Genomic DNA, 9,417 nt, shown 5'->3' with positions numbered 1-9,417 from the left:
TATTACAATTCCTTCCCAAATTTGTTCTATGGTTGAAAACTTGCTTCCTAAAAGCATAGTTGTCAGAACCGAACCGGTGATCGAACCGGTCAGGCTACTGAGTCACTGAGTCACTGGTTCAACTGGTGGGTCACTGGTTGAACCGGTTAACCCGGTCCTATGTAAATAAAAAACAAAATATAGTAAAAAATTTAGAATTAAAAATTTAAACTACATATTTTTACTAATATTTTAAAAATATCTAGCTATTCTAAACAATATGGAATAGAAACAATAAGTATTTTGTTAATTTTACTCTATCATAAATATTTTTATTTTGTTTTTATATTAAAATAAGTATTATTTTCGAATTTTAATAATTTATTAATTAGTTTATATATATTATACTATTATATACTACAAGTATTTATTGAAAAATAATATTAATAGATATTATATAATTATGAAAAAAAATAATAAGTGAGTTTATAATTACTGTTAAATAAAAATATAATTAATTTAAAAATGAGTGAGCTTATAATTAAAAATTAAAATAAATAAAATAAAAGTAAATTATTTACTGAAAGATATTAATATGTATTTTAATTTGCATATATGTTAGTAATAGGCAAGTTAGCCTGGTGGATGTAACTACCTTTTATTTCCTGGAGGGATGGGGGTTCGAACCCCTAGCTTCTTCATTTTGAGGAAATTTTAAATTGTTCCGGTTCAGTCGGACCGGTTGCTATCTAATTTGACCGATTTCTACCGGTTCTTTGCGGGTTTGACCGGTTCGCACCGGTTCTTAACCATGTGCGGTCCAATCATCGGACCAGACTGGTATAGGGTCCGGTTCATCGATTTTCCGGTCGAACCGACTGGTCCAGTTCGGTTCTGCTAACAATGCCTAGAAGTCTTTAAATTGTATATTTTAATTCTCCTTTATACCATTCGATGCCGTGATCCGTGTGTTAAGTGTTTCAGACTTTATAAGGCAAGAATGACTTAGATGATGGAAAGGAAGCTTGCAAAAATAGAAGGAGCACAAGAAATAAAGGAGACAATCAGCGAGCAGCGACGCGCACGCATGGCTGATGCGTGCGCACGATTTGGACTAAAGCACAGCGATGCATGCGCGTGCCTGACGCGAATGCGTGGATTGGAGTTCTGCAAGATGACGCATGTGCGTGCTTGATGCGAACGTGTGACATGCCAAAACAACCAGCGACGTGTACGCGTGAGTGATGCGTACGCGTTACATGTGCGATCTGCAGAATTAACAGAAATGCTGAGGGCGATTTTGGCCATGTTTTGACCCAGTTTCCGGCCCAGAAACACAGAATAAAGCCAGAGAACATGCATATACTCAATTCAGACTAAATACAACATTCATTATTCACAATTTTAGGATTAGATGTAGTTCTCTAGAGAGAGAGGCTCTCTCCTCTCTCTTAGGTTTTAGGATTAGGATTTAGGATTAGGATTTCTTCGTCTTTTCAATTCTAGGTTTAATATTCCTTTACTTTACTTTATGTTTTCTTCTACTTTTATTTATTAATGACTTATGTTGCCAAATTGGCTTATGAACTTTCCATGTTAGAATTGATTTTCTTATTTAATATAAATTGAGGTATTTTAGATATATGATTTTTATTTAGCTTTCTATATCCTTAGCTTTGGTTGAGTAATTAGAGACTCTTGAGTTATCAAACTCTTTTGTTGATTGATAATTGGAAGTTGCTAATTGACTTGAATTCCACTAACTCTAGTCTTTCTTTGGGAATTGACTAGGACTTGAGGATTTACATTGATTTATCCACTTGACTTACCTTCATAGTTAGAGGTTGACTAAGTGGGAGCAACGAGCAATTCTCATCACAATTGATAAGGATAACTAGGATAGGACTTCTAATTTTCATACCTTGCCAAGAGTTTTCTTAGCTATTGATTTATTAATTCCTGCAATTTATTTCTCTTGTTCAAACCTTTCAAAATTCCAAAAATACTGTTTTTCATAACCAATAATAAAACACACTTCCCTGCAATTCCTTGAGAAGACGACCCGAGGTTTAAATACTTCGGTTATAAATTTTATTGGGTTTGCTTAAGTGACAACTAAAACTTTTGTACGAAAGGATTCTCTGTTGGTTTAGAAACTATACTTACAATGCGATTACTTTTATGAAATTCTTTACTAGCAGGAATCCGATCGTCAATGTCCATTCTTGTTTGGTATGTTAGAGTAGTTAGTTGATTTGGTTTTCCTTGACTCTAAGTGACCCAATAGTGTTGACTAGGACTTAGGGATTGGATTCGACTATGCCTATTTGACTTATCCTCGATGTAGGGTTGACTAAGTAGGATTAACTCTTCATAATCATCATGTGGTTGTGGTCAATGGCTAGGATAGGTAACCTTAGCTCTCAATTACTTGCCAAGAGGTTTCTTGCATTTGAATTTTCCTTTCCTTGCTTTAATTGCTTTGACTTTTAATTGCTCCTCATTTAATTTCTTGCATGCTTATTTAATTTCTTGCGATTTACATTACTTGCCCCTCTCTTGCATTCCCAATCCCCCATTCCTCTCATAGCCAATGATGATCACACTTAATTGCAACTCCTAGGAAAGACGACCTGGGATTTCAAACTTCTGGTCATTTTGTGTTTTAATTGTGACATCCTTTGAGTTAACATTTGATTGATGATTGATGAGCGGATAATTTATACGCTTTTTGGCATTGTTTTTAGGTAGTTTTTAGTAAGTTCAAGCTACTTTTAGGGATGTTTTCATTAGTTTTTATGTTAAATTCACATTTCGGGACTTTACTATGAGTTTGTGTGTTTTTCTGTGATTTCAGGTAATTTCTGGCTAAAATTGAGGGACTTGAGCAAAACTCTGAAAAAGGCTGACAAAAGGACTGCTGATGCTATTGGAATCTGACCTCCCTGCACTCGAAATTGATTTTCTGGAGCTACAGAACTCCAATTGGCGCGCTCTCAACGCCGTTGGAAAGTAGACATCCAGAGCTTTCCACCAATATATAATAGTTCATACTTTATTCGGAAATTAACGACGTAACTTGGCGTTGAACGCCAAGTACATGCTGCTATCTAGAGTTAAACGCCAGAAACACGTCATGATCCGGAGTTGAACGCCCAAAACACGTTATAACTTGGCGTTCAACTCCAAGAGAAGCCTCAGCTCGTGGATAGATCAAGCTCAGCCCAAACATACACCAAGTGGGCCCGGGAAGTGAATTTATGCATCAAATACTTACTCATGTAAACCCTAGTAGCTAGTTTAGTATAAATAAGACTTTTTACTAGTGTATTAGTCGTCTTTTGACCACGTTTCATCTTTGGTCTCAGTTTCAATTTATTCTTCATCTTAAGAGGCTATTGATCACGTTTTAGGGGGGCTAGCCATTCGGCCATGCCTGAACCTTTCACTTATGTATTTTCAACAGTGGAGTTTCTGCACACCATAGATTAAGGGTGTGGAGCTCTGCTGTACCTCAAGTTTCAATACAATTACTATTACTTTTTATTCAATTCTCTTTTATTCTTATTCCAAGATATACGTTGCACAACACTTTGATGAATGTGATGATCCGTGACACTCATCATCATTCTCACTTATGAACGCGCGTGACTGACAACCACTTCCGTTCTACCTTAGGCCGGGCGCATATCTCTTAGATTCCCCGACAGAATCTTCGTGGTATAAGCTAGATAGATGGTGGCATTCATGGGGATCCGGAAAGTGTAACCTTGTCTGTGGTATTCTGAGTAGGATCCTGGAAATCCGGAAAGTCTAACCTTGTCTGTGGTATTCCGAGTAGGATTCCGGTATTGAATGACTGTGACGAGCTTCAAACTCCTGAAGGCTGGGCGTTAGTGACAGACGACTAGCCGTGCAGTGACAGCGCATAGGACCATTTTCCCGAGAGGATTAAAAGTAGCCATTGATGATGGTGATGCCCTACATACAGTTTGCCATGGAAAGGAGTAAGAAGGATTGGATGAAAGCATTAGAAAAGTAGAGATTCGAGAGGATTCTAGCATCTCCACACGCCTATCTGAAATTCCCACTATTGATCTACATAAGTATTTCTATCCTTTTTTATTTTATTTATCTTTTAGTTATCTAATCCAATTACATTTGACCCTATGAATCCACTTAACTGAGATTTACAAGGTGACCATAGCTTGCTTCATACCAACAATCTCTGTAGGATCGACCCTTACTCACGTAAGGTATTACTTGGATGACCCAGTACACTTGCTGGTTAAGTTGAACGGAGTTGTGAGCTTCTCTACCAGTGCCTGAAACTCTTTGATCACAATTTCATCCACTAAGTTTTTGGCGCCGTTGCCGGGGATTGTTCGAGTATGGACAACTGAAGGTTCATCTTGTTGCTCAGATTAGGTAATTTTCTTTTCAAAAAAATTTTTCAAAAATCTTTTTCAAAATTTTTCTTTTCTTTTTCATTTTTCCAAACTTTATTTTCAAAAAATATAATAAAAATACAAAAAAAAATCATAAAATCATAAAAATCAAAAATATTTTGTGTTTCTTGTTTGAGTCTTGAGTCAATTTTTAAGTTTAGTGTCAATTGCATGTTTTTAAAATTTATGCATTATTTTCGAAAATTCCATGCATTCATAGTGTTCTTCATGATCTTCAAGTTGTTCTTGACAAGTCTTCTTGTTTGATCTTGATGATTTCTTGTTTTGTGTTGTTTGTTGTTTTTCATATGCATTTTTCGTTTGTTAGAGTCCATGCATTAAAGATTTCTATGTTTGGTGTCTTGCATGTCTTCTTTGCATCAAAAAAATTTTTCAAAAATATGTTCTTGATGTTCATCATGATCTTCAAAGTGTTCTTGGTGTTTATCTTGACATTCATAATGTTCTTGCATGCATCTTGTGTTTTGATCCAAAATTTTCATGTTTTGGGTCATATTTGTGTTTTTCTCTCTCATCATTAAAAATTTAAAAATAAAAAATATATCTTTTCCTTTTTTCTCTCCAAATTTTCGAAATTTTGAGTTGACTTAGTCAAAAGTTTTTAAAATTAGTTGTTTCTTACAAGTCAAGTCAAATTTTTTATTTTAAAAATCTTATCTTTTCAAAATCTTTTTCAAAAAAATTATATCTTTTTCACTTTTTTCCTCTTTTTCGAAAATTTCAAAAATCTTTTTCAAAATATTTTCAAAATCTTTTTCTTATCTTTATATCAAATTTTCGAAAATTAGCTAACAATTAATGTGATTGATTAAAAAATTTGAAGTTTGTTACTTGCTTGTTAAGAAAGGTTCAATCTTTAAGTTCTAGAATCTTATCTTGAAGTTTCTTGTTAGTGAAGTAAGTAATTTTAAATTTAAAAAATTAAATCTTTTTAATCTTTTATCTTATCTTTTTCAAAAATTTTATCTTTTTCAAAATTTGATTTCAAAATATCTTATCTAACTTATCTTCTTATCTTTTCAAATTTGATTTTTAATATCTTTTTCAACTAACTATTTAACTTTTTGTTTGTTTCTTATCTTTTTCAAAACCACCTAACTACTTCTCCCTCTCTAATTTTCGAAAACATCTCATTCCTTTGTCAAAAATTCTTTTGTTTTAAATTTTAATTTTAATATTATCTTATCTCTAATTTTTGAAAATTACTAACCTTTTTTTTAAAATTATTTTCGAATTTTCTATCTCTTCTCTCTTATTCTATTTAATTATTTAATTACTAACACCTCTCTTCACCTAAATATCCGAACCCCCTCTTCTACTTTCTTCTCCCCTTTTCTTTTTCTACTAACATAAAGGAATCTCTATACTGTGACATAGAGGATTCCTCTTCTTTTCTTGTTTTCTTCTCTTTCATATGAGTAGGAACAAGGAAAAAGGCACTCTTGTTGAAATTGATCCAGAACCTGAAAGAACTCTGAAGAGAAAATTAAGAGAAGCTAAGTTACAATAATCTAAAGGTAACCTTTCAGAAATATTAGAACAAGAGAAGGAGATGGCAGCCAAAAATAATAATAATGCAAGGAGAATGCTTGGTGACTTCACAAAGCCAACATCCAAATTTGATGGAAGAAGCATCTCCATTCCTGCCATTGGAGCCAATAATTTTGAGCTGAAACCTCAGCTAGTTGCCTTAATGCAACAAAACTGCAAGTTTTATGGACTTCCATCTGAATATCCTTATCAGTTTTTAACTGAGTTCTTGCAGATCTGTGAGACCGTAAAGACGAATGGAGTTGATCCTGAAGTCTACATACTCATGCTTTTCCCTTTTGCTGTAAGAGATAGAGCTAGAATATGGTTGGATTCACAACCCAAGGATAGCCTGGACTCCTGGGATAAGCTGGTCACTGCCTTCTTGGATAAATTCTTTCCTCCTCAAAAGCTGAGCAAGCTGAGAGTGGATGTTCAGATCTTCAAGAAAAAAGATGGTGAATCCCTCTATGAAGCTTGGGAAAGATACAAGCAGCTGACCAAAAGGTGTCCATCTGACATGTTTTCAGAATGGACCATATTAGATATATTCTATTATGGTCTATCTGAATTTTTGAAAATGTCATTGGACCATTCTGCAGGTGGATCTATTCACCTAAAGAAAACGCCTGAAGAGGCTCAAGAACTCATTGACATGGTTGCAAATAACCAATTCATGTACACTTCTGAGAGGAATTCCATGAATAATGGGACGCCTCAGAGGAAGGGAATTCTTGAAATTGATGCTCTGAATGCCATATTGGCTCAGAACAAAGTGTTGACTCAGCAAGTCAACATGATTTCTCAAAGTCTGAATGGATGGCAAAATGCATCCAACAGTACTAAAGAGGCAGCTTCTGAAGAAGCTTATGATCCTGAGAACCCTGCAATGGCAGAGGTCAATTACATGGGTGAACCTTATGGAAACACGTATAATTCATCATGGAGAAATCATCCAAATTTCTCATGGAAGGATCAACAAAAACCTCAACAAGGCTTTAACAATGGTGGACGCAATAGGCTGAGCAATAGCAAGCCTTATCCATCATCTTCTCAACAACAGATAGAGAATTCTGAACAAAACACTTCTAATTTAGCGAATCTAGTCTCTGATCTGTCAAAGGCCACTTTCAGTTTCATGAGTGAAACAAGATCCTCCATTAGAAATATAGAGGCACAAGTGGGCCAGCTGAGTAAGAAAGTCATTGAAACTCCTCCCAGTATTCTCCCAAGTAATACAGAAGAGAATACAAAAGGAGAGTGCAAGGCCATTAATGTGATCAATGTGGCCGAATGCACAAGGGAGGAGGAGGACGAAAATCCTAGTGAGGAAGACCTCCTTGGACATCCTTCAAGCAAGAAGGAATTTCCTATTAAGGATCCAAAGGAATCTGAGGCTCATACAGAGACCATAGAGATTCCATTAAATCTCCTTCTGCCATTCATGAGCTCTGAAGACTATTCTTCCTCTGAAGAGGATGAAGATGTGACTGGAGAGCAAGTTGCTCAATATTTAGGAGCTATCATGAAGCTGAATGCCAAGTTGTTTGGTAATGAGACTTGGGAAAGTGAACCTCCCTTGCTCATTAGTGAACTAGATACTTGGATTCAGAAAATTTTACCTCAAAAGAGACAAGATCCTGGCAAGTTCTTAATACCTTGTACCATAGGCACCATGACCTTTGAAAATGCTCTATGATTTGGGGTCAGGGATAAATCTTATGCCACTCTCTGTAATGGAGAAGTTGGGGATCATTGAGGTACAACCTGCCTTGTTCTCATTACAATTGGCAGACAAATCATTGAGACAAGCTTATGGAATAGTGGAGGACGTGTTAGTAAAGGTTGAAGGCCTTTACATCCCTGCTGATTTCATAATCTTAGACACTAGGAAGGAAGAGTATGAATGCATTATCCTTGGAAGACCTTTCCTAGCCACAGCAGAAGCTGTGATAGATGTCAATAGAGGTGAACTAGTCCTTCAATTGAATGGGGACTACCCTGTATTCAAGGCACATGGCCATCCCTCTGTGACAAAAGAGAGTAAGCATGAAGAGCTTCTCCCAGTTCAGAGTCAAGAAGAGCCCCCACAGTCAAACTCTAAGTTTGGTGTTGGGAGGCCACAACCAAACTCTAAGTTTGGTGTTAAGATCCCATATCCAAACTCTAAGTTTGGTGTTAGGACTATACAACATTGACCTGATCACCTTTGTGGCTCCATGAGAGCCAATGTCAAGCTATTGACATTAAAGAAGCGCTTGTTGGGAGGCAACCCAATTTTATTTATCTAATTTTTATTTTATTGTTATTTTGTGTTTTTTTAGGTACATGATCATGAGGAGTCACGAAAAAAATATAAAAATTAAAAACAGAATCAAAAATAGCGGAAGAAAAATCACACCCTGAAGGAAGCACAGACTGGCGTTCAACACCAGTAAGGAGCATCTGGCTGGCGTTCAACGCCAGAACAGAGCATGAAATTGGCGCTGAACGCCAGAAACAAGCAACATTCTGGCGCTGAACACCAGGAATGTGCCTAGAGGAAAAGCTGGCGCTGAACGCCAGAAACATGTTACTTATGGGCGTTGAACGCCCAGAATGTGCACCACTCGGCGTTTAAACGCCAGAATGGTGTGCAAAGGCATTTTACATGCCTATTTGGTGCAGGGATGGAATTCCTTGAAACCTCAGGATCTGTGGACCCCACAGGATCATCTCAGGATCTGTGGACCCCACAGGATCCCCACCTACTATATTCCCACCTTACCTCCTAATCCTATTTTACTCTTCCCTATGTCACACTTCCCAAAAACCCTTCACCAATCACCTCAATCTCTCTTCCCAATCACCTATTCACCACTCACACCCACCCACTCTTCCCCATAAACCCCACCTACCTTCAAAATTCAAAAATATTTTCCCATCCAATCCTACCCTAAATGGCCGAACCTACCCTCTCCCCTCTCCCTATATATACCCTTCCATTCAACTTCATTTTCACACAACACTACCCCCTCTACTATACCTTGGCTGAATCGATCTCCCCTCCTTCTCCTCCATATTTTCTTCTTCTTCTCTTCTTTCTTCTCTTGCTCGAGGACGAGCAATATTTTAAGTTTGGTGTGGTCAAAGCACAATCTTTTTTGTTTTCCACTACCATCAATGGCACCTAAGGCCGGAGAATCCTCTAGAAAAGGAAAAGGGAAGACAAAAGCTTCCACCTCTGAGTCTTGGGAGATGGAAAGATTCATCTCCAAGAGCCATCAAGACCACTTCTATGATGTTGTGGCAAAGAAGAAGGTGATCCCTGAGGTCCCTTTCAAGCTCAAGAAGAATGAGTATCCGGAGATCCGACATGAGATCTGAAGAAGAGGTTGGGAAGTCTTAACCAACCCCATGCAACAAGTCGGAATCTTAATGGTTCAAGAGTTCTATGCCA

The sequence above is a fragment of the Arachis hypogaea genome, chromosome 5, assembly GCF_003086295.3.
Source record: "Arachis hypogaea cultivar Tifrunner chromosome 5, arahy.Tifrunner.gnm2.J5K5, whole genome shotgun sequence".
In the NCBI taxonomy this organism is placed as follows: domain Eukaryota; kingdom Viridiplantae; phylum Streptophyta; class Magnoliopsida; order Fabales; family Fabaceae; genus Arachis; species Arachis hypogaea.
This window is presented reverse-complemented; position numbering follows the sequence as displayed.